Source organism: Lactuca saligna, chromosome 7, assembly GCF_052625555.1.
Source record: "Lactuca saligna cultivar CGN05327 chromosome 7, ASM5262555v1, whole genome shotgun sequence".
Taxonomy (NCBI): Eukaryota; Viridiplantae; Streptophyta; class Magnoliopsida; order Asterales; family Asteraceae; genus Lactuca; species Lactuca saligna.
In genome coordinates, this window is record NC_136423.1 from 144,927,980 (window position 1) to 144,939,916 (window position 11,937).

The 11,937-nt window shown below is 37.4% G+C and overlaps 1 pseudogene; it reads right to left on the reverse strand.

Annotated features, from left to right (window-relative positions):
- Positions 1-8,808: 8,808 nt before the first annotated feature.
- LOC145006350 (protein JINGUBANG pseudogene) lies at positions 8,809-10,544 on the reverse strand (annotated as a pseudogene).
- Positions 10,545-11,937: the final 1,393 nt, after the last annotated feature.

Sequence of the window (11,937 nt, forward strand, 5' to 3'; positions counted from 1 at the left end):
CATTACCAAGGCTTATAGAATATATCTGGTGAACACGTAGTCCGAAACATCTTGTAAACACTTAGTTAAAAAGTAACTAGTGAACACACTTAGTTCAAAATACCTAGTGAACACACTTAGTTCAAAGATACGTAGTGAACACACTCAGTTCAAAAATACCTAATGAGCACCTAGTTCAAAAATACCTACATGTTACGAAACTGCTATCGTTCCACTGGACCGTCTAGTATCGTCCATAGTCGTCATCTATACTCCACTAGATGATTGGATCACTGACAACACTGATGTCTCCCATCGTGTTATCACAAAACAACTATTTCATCTACCCATGTTTTTCCCAACACGTTTTGTAGATATAAAATACGTATACAGTTTAAATCATTTAAAACATGTATAAAAATCTTTTACTCAGCATAGACAGCAAGTATTCAGACAATATGTACACATAGCACGTAATTTATATTAAAATACTTCATATCTAAGTGTAAGATGAAAGAGACTATGCACTCACAACACGTAAATTATATAATAAATACTTCATATCTATGTGTAAGATGAAAGGGACCATGCACTCACCTGAGAAGGTGGTGACTCGGTACTCGGACAGCGCTTCGTTTACTTTAAAATAATTTCCTTTGACGAAACCTAGTATTATCACCAATAGATTTTAGTCTATTATTCGCCGAGACTAATTAATAGTCTAGCTATTATTACTATTATATAAGCGTTAAAAAAAAATTATATAACCCATAATAATAGCCCAAGTATTTATTATATGTTCTTAATAACGTTAATATAATTAAATAAAAACTATATTAAAAATAGCGTAGGCGTAGCTCACTTACAGCGGGTTTTATAGAAAACCAGGCTTTGCTTGGAGCAGCGTTTCCGAGCCGGAAATCTCTTCTTCTCGGAGCCGTCGAGCACTCCGGGGCTTCCGCCTCGTGCTAGGGAGGTTCCCTAGACTTTTCGGGGGATTTCGGGGCTAGAGAGAGGTTTTAGAGAGAGAGTAAAGAGAAGAAAGAATGGGAAAGGTGTGAAGAAAATGAGGGGGGGAGAGGTGGTATTTATAGGGTGAAAATGGCTGAAGTTGGTGCCACATGTCACCATCTAGTGGCAAGACTTGGGGAGAAAGCAATGGCCAAGATTGTGCCACATCAACCATTTTGGCACAGCACACTTCCGACTTCTAAAATTTGTAACTTTCACATACGACCTCCGTTTTTGACGTTCTTTATATCCACGCGTAGGTAAAAATAATATCTACAACTTTCATTTTGACTCCGTCGGCTAATTCTTGACCGATCTTAAATTTAACAGTACGAGGCGTTTAGACTGTTAAATGACCGCGAAGAATCTGTAACTCCTTCATACGGACTCTGTTTTTGTCTGTCTTTTTACCGTTGAGTTCCTATTAATGAGATCTTCAACTCTCATTTAGGTCGCATAAGCCAAAAACCGCTCGAACTAAAATTCAAGTTTCGGGTTGTACACTGCTAAGCCGAATCTTAGAAAAATCATAACTTCTTTATACGAAGTCAGATTTGGGCGTTCTTTTTATGGATTTTCTCGGTTTAACATATTCTATGACTTTCGTTTAGATCACTAAGGCTAAATATCGCTCTGTTGTAAATTCACTTTTTACGCTTCCCGGTGCCGTGCCGGTTCCGTCGCGAAACTTCGACGGGTCATAACTTCTTTGTTATAACTCGGATTTCGGCGTTCTTTATATGTACGGAAATCTTGTGACATATGCTACAACTTGGTTCAAATTATTTATTCTAAATAATATTTTGTCAAAAAGTCATTTTCGACCCCTATTATCTCTAAATTGACTAGCCCGGATCTACGGGCGTTACAATTATCTCCCCCTTAGGATGATTACGTCCCGGAATCATCAACGAAACAGGGCAGTGTAATGACTCCATACATTATCTCTTCATCCTAGGTAATAACTGTAACTTCTATGTTGCTTCGAACGGGTATCTAACTCTTGGACTCCTTGATTGCAGGTGGTGCTTAGTCTTGCACCTGCTCGTTAGACTTTCAATCATGAACTTCATGTCACAAGCTCATTCTTTATCAGAGACACCTTCTTCTTCTTAGGATAAGTTAATTTGATTTCTACAATTGATCGAGGTGTCATATTCTAATGACCTATTATCGTACGTAACAACGCGTAGACTCAGGTCTCTTAGAGTCAAATTCCGGAATGAAATATGTCTTCCTTCATGGTCTAATGTGATATAATCACATTTTAACATGTAGAATTTCTAGCTACCAACTTTTTTTAACAACGAGCGCGATACTTCTATTGATCGCTTTGATTTCAATCGTTTGGTTTAAGTCGGACACTACATCAAACTTGGTTCTCTGAACCACGTAACCTACTCATCGTAGTCGGACTCAATGTGATATGACCACTAGGGTCGGGATAACAACAATTTTCTTAGTTATTACCGAAACAATGGTAATGGCATACTTGAATAAAACGAAATCAATTACTAGCTTCTTGGTAACCTTGTGACTTTCCCTGATCCAAGCGTGAGTCCTGTGCTTCCGGTAGTATATGCATCTACTACCTTTCACACGTACTCATACTCGTCCCAAGTATTGTCTCGTAGTTTTCCAAGTCATCATTCAAGAAAATCACATAACAGTTTAACACACCAGGTAACAAAACGAAGATTTTATTATTTCTTGAAACTATTACATAGGTGTTCAAGTTCACCCTAGACTATGCCTCTAATAGGCTACATCATATGGTTCTATCTCTTTGGCTACCTCATAGCTTGATCTTCGGGTATGAATTCCTCATCCTTGGTTCCTTGCATTGTTTTCTGCTTCGTCGAGGATCATGTGGAATGCCCTTGGCCTCGGTGGCGTTTCTGGTCTTGCTACTTTATTTTTCTTTGGGCAATTCCTTGAAATATGCCCCCCTTCTTTACAATCATAACACAACCTCTTGTTGGATGTACACTCATTGGCGTAATGCCCAGATTTTCCACACTTGAAACATGTCACCTCTTCGCCGCATTTTCCAAAGTGTTTCTTCTTGCATTTATCACACCATCTTGCTTCACCTCCTCCTCCATGCTTCGAGAATTTTCTCTCCTGGTTGGACCTTGAAGATCCTTCAAACTTCCGCTTCTCTCCTGCCTTATCTTTTTCTAGACCCTTTTCCCTTATCTGGGCCTCTACATTCTTAGCTGCCCTAACAGCTGTTTTCAAGGTAGTTGCCATTTTGACCATTGGGCCAAAGTCAGTGGGTAATCCGTTAGCAAACCTATCAATCTTGGAGATTTCAGTAGGCACCAAGTAGGGGAATAGCTTCATCCTCTCGGTGAATGCGGTGGCATACTCATCAACACTCATCTTCCCTTTCTTTAGGTTCTGAAACTCATTGTTTAGGTCTATCAGATCTATCTCTGAGCAGTACTGCATTTTCAACTGTTCCAAGAACTCTTCCCATGACATCCTTAAGGCTTCTCCTCGTGGCATCGTATCTGCCAATAGCTTCCACCAGCTCAAAACTCCAGTTTTTAGTTGTCTTACAGCGAAGATGGTCTTCTGTTTCTCGCTACAGTCACAGCTCTCAAACACCATCTCCATCTCGGAGATCCAATCCATAATCTCAACAGGCTTTGGGATTCCTGAGAGACTTGGTGGTTTCGCACCTAAGAAATTTTTGTACATTCGCCCATCCTTGTCGTTTCTCCTCTCCGGGCCATCCCTTTGATCACCTTGAGTCCCCACTTGACTCACTTGGCGGCTGTAGTTTCCTTCCTCCGATTGCTCGGGAATCAGCTCGTGTTGCTCAGTGGGCATAGTTGGTTCGTCCCTATTCAACATCCGCCTCATTTCTTCCCTTTGTTCAGCTAGCATAACCCGAATCATGGCTTGAACTCCAGCCATGGTGACTGGCTCAGGTGCAACTTCTTCTACAACAGGTATTTGCTGAACCACTGGGGGTTGGTTCCTATTCTCATTTGCATTCACGTTTCCGCTACGGGTCCTTGCCATCTTGATCTATACACCGAATAAGGTGAATCTAGACCCTTACATAGGATTGACGTTTAAATCATCCTTATCGCTCCGAAACGTTTATATGCTAGTTCTAATATCGTATTCGTACGTTTAGAATCCTAAACACATAAGGTTTCCAGATCCGGTCGGCAACAGACCATAGATCCGATCAAACTATAGCATAACAAATCATTTAGCACATAAAAGTAATTTAGGCATCATTCCTAAATTAAGCAAGTGCTCACACCTCACAATCATCGCTTAGCATCCTAAGTTTAAGTCTAGAAATAAATCCATATTCCTAGTTCGCTTAAACTAATGCTCTGATACCAACTGTGACATCCCCAAAATCACGGCCAGAAAAGACCGATTTTGTTTATGCTTTATGAAAATCAGAGTACTTCATTTTATAAAAAGGTTGCGGAATTTGTTCCCAGAAAAACACGATAAATACGTTATTAAAACATTTTCGAAGAAACGTATTTTTATTCATCTTAAAACGTTTGGGATGTCATCGTTAATACAGAAACATAAGCATAAACAGAACTTACAATTGTTTACACTAGTGATCTACATCTCTTTAAATCTCTCAGTGTAATGTCACTTCATTTCATCACCTGTGATATACATAAACTGAGTGGGTCAGGTTGGAAAACCTGGTGAGTACATAGGGTTTTCAACCCACAATAATATAATTATTATGTTTAAACAATCAAACAATCAACCCAATTACCCATCCCCATTATCTTCTTTAGTCTGAAGGATCTACCCTAAGAACCCGCTATTCCTCGTTTATTTATTCCTAAGGATCATCCTAAGGAATCGACACGAAGTCCATCATTACCAAGGCTTATAGAATATATCTGGTGAACACGTAGTCCGAAACATCTTGTAAACACTTAGTTAAAAAGTAACTAGTGAACACACTTAGTTCAAAATACCTAGTGAACACACTCAGTTCAAAGATACGTAGTGAACACACTCAGTTCAAAAATACCTAATGAGCACCTAGTTCAAAAATACCTACATGTTACGAAACTGCTATCGTTCCACTGGACCGTCTAGTATCGTCCATAGTCGTCATCTATACTCCACTAGATTACTGGATCACTGACAACACTGATGTCTCCCATCGTGTTATCACAAAACAACTATTTCATCTACCCATGTTTTTCCCAACACGTTTTGTAGATATAAAATACGTATACAGTTTAAATCATTTAAAACATGTATAAAAATCTTTTACTCAGCATAGACAGCAAGTATTCAGACAATATGTACACATAGCACGCAATTTATATTAAAATACTTCATATCTAAGTGTAAGATGAAAGAGACTATGCACTCACAACACGTAAATTATATAATAAATACTTCATATCTATGTGTAAGATGAAAGGGACCATGCACTCACCTGAGAAGGTGGTGACTCGGTACTCGGACAGCGCTTCGTTTACTTTAAAATAATTTCCTTCGACGAAACCTAGTATTATCACCAATAGATTTTAGTCTATTATTCGCCGAGACTAATTAATAGTCTAGCTATTATTACTATTATATAAGCGTTAAAAAAAAAATTATATAACCCATAATAATAGCCCAAGTATTTATTATATGTTCTTAATAACGTTAATATAATTAAATAAAAACTATATTAAAAATAGCGTAGGCGTAGCTCACTTACAGCGGGTTTTATAGAAAACCAGGCTTTGCTTGGAGCAGCGTTTCCGAGCCGGAAATCTCTTCTTCTCGGAGCCGTCGAGCACTCCGGGGCTTCCGCCTCGTGCTAGGGAGGTTCCCTAGACTTTTCGGGGGATTTCGGGGCTAGAGAGAGGTTTTAGAGAAAGAGTAAAGAAAAGAAAGAATGGGAAAGGTGTGAAGAAAATGAGGGGGGAGAGGTGGTATTTATAGGGTGAAAATGGCTGAAGTTGGTGCCACATGTCACCATCTAGTGGCAAGACTTGGGGAGAAAGCAATGGCCAAGATTGTGCCACATCAACCATTTTGGCACAGCACACTTCCGACTTCTAAAATTTGTAACTTTCACATACGACCTCCGTTTTTGACGTTCTTTATATCCACGCGTAGGTAAAAATAATATCTACAACTTTCATTTTGACTCCGTCGGCTAATTCTTGACCGATCTTAAATTTAACAGTACGAGGCGTTTAGACTGTTAAATGACCGCGAAGAATCTGTAACTCCTTCATACGGACTCTGTTTTTGTCTGTCTTTTTACCGTTGAGTTCCTATTAATGAGATCTTCAACTCTCATTTAGGTCGCATAAGCCAAAAACCGCTCGAACTAAAATTCAAGTTTCGGGCTGTACACTGCTAAGCCGAATCTTAGAAAAATCATAACTTCTTTATACAAAGTCAGATTTTGGCGTTCTTTTTATGGATTTTCTCGGTTTAACATATTCTATGACTTTCGTTTAGATCACTAAGGCTAAATATCGCTCTGTTGTAAATTCACTTTTTACGCTTCCCGGTGCCGTGCCGGTTCCGTCGCGAAACTTTGACGGGTCATAACTTCTTTGTTATAACTCGGATTTCGGCGTTCTTTATATGTACGGAAATCTTGTGACATATACTACAACTTGGTTCAAATTATTTATTCTAAATAATATTTTGTCAAAAAGTCATTTTCGACCCCTATTATCTCTAAATTGACTAGCCCGGATCTACGGGCGTTACATATAAGCTACTTTTTTAGTTTGCCAAACATCAAAAATTAAAAAACCTCGAAAAATAAGCCAGCTTATCAGCTATCTGTGGCGCGGCAAACTTAACCTTAATCATTAAGACTTTGATGATTATTAGTTTTTTTAATGTCAAAAAATTGTTTATGTAACTTTTCAATTGAAACCGTTGGTTATGTATAACATAACGACTAAAAAGAGAATATGAAATGATGAAGCGATCAAACTAGATACTAATATAAATTATAAAAGAGTTAAATGAAATGATAAAAATATTAAAAATGATATTTAAGTTATTACAAACAACAATGCAAGTGAAAGTTGGAACCACAAAACTATCAATATCAAAATCACTAAATGGTAAATCATAAAGTTCTTTTATGTAATTATTCTAAAAGCTTCTAAGGGTTAATGACTTAGGAGAGTAATAAGATTTTGTCCACAATTGGTCTTCAAGAATTTTTTTTACATATTACATCAACATGATTGTTATAATCGTTTAAATGTCGTTCCTTTAAATGGTAAGAAGGACAACATGTAGACTATTATAACAACAGTGTTTGTATAATATGTACAAAAAAAAGACCTTAGGAACTTAATATAAACAAAATTGAAACCGTATTACCCTCCTAGTAGGGATGACAACGGGACCAAACGGGAGCGGAAATAGTTGCCTCCACTCTTGCCCCCGAAAACAGTTGGTGCCCCCGCTCGCGGTCCCACCCCCAGCTCCCCCGCTTACATAGCCCCCGGTCCCGCCCTCGGTTACCTCCATCGCTCCCGGTCCCGCCCTTGTTCCCCCGGTTCTTCCGGTTTATAGGTTTAAATTCGATTGTTTTTTTTTTTACTAAACAACTACTTTGATTTAGGCTAAAAAGATTATTTTTAACAACTTTAAAAGCTTAAAACTTAATTTTTTAGAAACTAAAAAATTAAAAATCCAACATTACGTATCCAACATTACAAAATGACAATTCTAACAATCTTATAAATATAAAATAGGACAAATCCAATATTACAAATATAAAATACTTACATGTCCAAAATTATATGATCAATTCACTACATCTTTAATATCCATTAATTGGAAAATGGGAAAGTAGAACCTAACTTAAACCTAAAATTAGAAAATCTATTTTGTATATGTATTTTATATTAAATATATATATTTTTTTTATATAAATGTATAACCGGAGCCCCCGCGGGAGTACGGGACGGATATACTAACTCCCGACCCCGGTCCCAAAAATAAGTGGGATTTAATTTTCCCCCTGCTCCCAGTGTTTTTAAAAATTTAGTCTCGTACGGAATCGGAATCCCACGGGAACGGGATCCTACAAGGATTTTTGATATCTCTACCTCCTAGGTAATTAACCCATTTGAAATATGAAAACATGGCGTGTTAGATGTTTGATATCATTTTACGCAAGTTGCATTTTGAAGCACATATTAAATTAGATGTACTTATGTTTAACTACTCTTTCCTTTTCAAATGCATAACAAAAACTTGAAATTGAAAAATCTAATATAGTGAAATACAACAAAAGAATGGCTTGTCGAATGTCGAATACAAAACATAATAGAACGCTCTAAAAGGACCACCTACCACAAAGACTTTTGGTGTCGTAATGATGTTCGAGCACTAGCATAAGTATGGCAATCAAAACAAGCAATAATCTCAAAAGACTATTCATTTGTGTGTCTAAAAACGAGTATAATGATGGATGTTTTTTATTTATTTATTTATTCTTATAATTCCATTTGTTGAAATTATTATAATAATTTTAGGTGGTTAATTTAGCGACAGACTTGTTAATTCAAAAAATATTGCTTTTGGCATGAATTCTAAATAATATTAGGAGGAGACTAATTTTGGTTAGTAGATTGTTTTGAAATGAGAGCATAGAGAGAAAAAAAATCCCAAAAAAATTGGTGCAATAGCTACAACACAATCCGTAGCTATAAGTGGATAGCTACAGAAAATTGGCTGTAGTCCGTGGCTAAATTATAGCTACAGAAATAAATAGCTACTACGGAATAGTTACGAAACTAAATAGCTACAGAATTAGATCATTTTAATAAGCATTTCTCGAATTTCTTGGATCTATGTTGGTGACTATAGAGATACAGATACATACAATGTGTCATATAGAGATATAGATACACACAATGGTGGTGATCGATCTTCAACACCATTTATAGGCTACCATATACATCTGATCAAACATTTTCTCCTTCGGTTTTCCCCCGAATGACAAATTGTGATGTTCGTCATTTCAATCGATAAAAACTCAAAATTTCTTCCACTTAGCGTGCCATCATGGATCTCTACTTCCAGAAGGCGGCACGTGGTGGCAATCTAGATTGGTTTTAACTTTGAATTGTAACTCTTTTCAGGCTAGAATTTCCGACACCCGCCAAAGCTTCAACGAGTTATCCAAACTGCCGCTATAAACTATCCATTCTTCATCTTTCCGATCATCATCATCATCATCATAATCTTCATTCCGATCCTGAACGGCGAGACATTTCACCGGACCAGTGTGACTATTCAAGACCGACAAACAAGTGTGAACGCCGCTACCTTCACTCCGCCACACACAGATGCTGTTGTCCGCCGACCCACTCAACAACAAGCTTCCGGCAGTCGCAAGACAAAGCACTGCAAGCTTGTGACCCCTCAGAACTCCGCCATGTGACAACGATTGTTTCTTGCGTTCCCAAAAGTTCACAAGTCCATCAGAGGATCCCGCGTACACGGTGGCCTGAGAGGCGTTCACCACCACAGACGTGACAGCGCTGTCTTGATCCAAAAGAGTGTAAGCGAAAAGGTGTTTTTTGCTCTTCCCGACGAACTCCCTCCGCCACACCTTCACCGTCCCGTCAGCGGACCCGGTAATAACCAAACCGTCAAACCCAGCTACGACGGAATTAATGGCGTCGTCATGAGCGTTTATAGATTCTAAACATTTCGAATCTGAAAGCCTCCAAACTTTAATTGTTCTATCCCACGATCCAGAATACAGCAACCCTGTTTCTTCATCCAAACACATGCAAGAAACAACATCATAATGCTTGATCCATGGAAGGTTACGGTGTCGTCTTGCTTCAATGTAATTATTAGGGTTCATAGAGCTCTTGATGTAATCTTTTGTCGAGGGTAAATTACCGATCCGTTTGTAAGCTTTTTTCTTCTTATCTGAATACTTCCAAACACGAATCTTCCCGTCCTCGTGGCCCGTAAATATCCGATTACCAAAGACGACGATTGCTTTCACTAATCCACTACTCGATTTGAAACCTGAAAACTCCATCAAATTCTTCCACACTCTAATGTTCTTAGAATCCGAACCTGTGTACAGCATATCCCCGGACGATGCTAACGAATAAATATGACCCTCTTCACGTATCAAAGACCCGATCAAGCCAGTGTTGTAGGTGATACCATCTTCGTCATTGCTATCATGAGGAAGAGTCCAAGGAGATTCGGAGTAGGGTGATGGTATATGGCTGATTGGAGACATGAAGGAGGCTGGTGAAGAACATGAAGACATGACAGGGCTAGCTAATGAGGCATTGCTACTCCGGTAATTAAAATTGTTTTCGGAATTTTCTGGTTGTTGGTGGGTGGTGATGAAAACGTTTGGTTCTGAGCTGTGAAGGAGAATAGCGAGTTTCTTTCGGACATTGTTTTTCTTCGAAAAGAAGGTTTTTCCAGCCATTTCTTTCTTCATTTTGTTTAAGTTGAATAGATCGATTGAAGGAAGCTGAAACAGTTTATGATTGTGTATGTTTTGCTGATGATGATAAAAGAATAGACGTGAGAGTATACTTTGTATATAGAAAAAGATAGATTATGTGAAGAGTCATATTTATAATTGGATTTGTCTGTGGGAGTGTGAAAATTGAACAGTTAGAGTTTGGGTAGGCTAAGAGTCGGTGAACCAATAGGGTAAAGATCCACACGTGTCCTAGCGTATATGGAATAAAATCTTCCACGTTATGTGAACTTCCATAAATGCACTTTAAGCTAGGCTTAGGGTTGTCGAATATTAAAGATTTAAAGCTCAATTTGTTTTTATTATTTATTTATTTATCAAAATATGTTATAATAAGATATTATATGTGATTATAAGATATTTTGATATTATATTGTTTCTTTTTTTTTCTCGCCCATCTCTATTGTCAATGTACACCCACCTATAATTTGACTAACTTTCCAATGGTTCATATCTCCTCTATTTCAAATACAACCAATTACTATTGGGAAAAATGATACGAATGCATTATAAATTTTTTAGAGTTAGTGGATTCACTATATAAAGTTATGTTTGTCTTTATAAGGGTATAAGGTAGGTTACAACCTGTTCTTTAATCCAAAAAAAAAAACTCACATTATGCTTTTATACCACAAGATTGAAGCGATTTGAGAGAAGAAAAAACTTAATAAATTGGATAGCTTCACTTCACACGAGCATTCTATTAAGAAATTTGAAGATGATTGGCATCATCACAACCCCAGAAGCCACTAGAAATGATATGATCCACATTGGAAGAATCCATAAGAACACCACCTTAAGAATATCATTACCTGAAATGCGTAAAACAACTTGAATTGAGAAAATTCACTACATCATAGTTTTTACATAGATGATAAAATTATAATCGATATAACAGTAGAGCGGGACGGGCCTTCAGTTTTGTCAATTATCCATTCACCAATCTCTCAAAGCTTTTTCTTCACATCCCCTCCCGTTCTCCCAATTGAATTCGAAACAATTGAATCGAAAAACATTTTTTTCTTGCTCAAAATCACTGACCAGTGATTCGATTTCACAACATAGAATCACAAATTTCAAATTGGAAAATGGAAACCTAAAAAGTTCATAATTCACATCAAATAAACAAAATTGGCTACTGAATTTCAATTAATTATATGAAGAAACATGCCTATTGATGTCACGATATCTGAAAATTCCTACTCCAATATTGTTTGGGTACAAAATCACGCTTGGATGTATTTGTGTTTTACCCACTTATATTGTGTGATGAGTTGTCTTTCATATAAATAGGAAGTGAGTGACACTCATTTATGTAAGAGAACCATTTTGAGTGTTAGACTAGAGAGAGAATTTGTACAAGACCCATTTGTATACTCTTTTAAGATCTAATATGAGCTTAAACAAATTTATTTACTCCTTATGTTCTT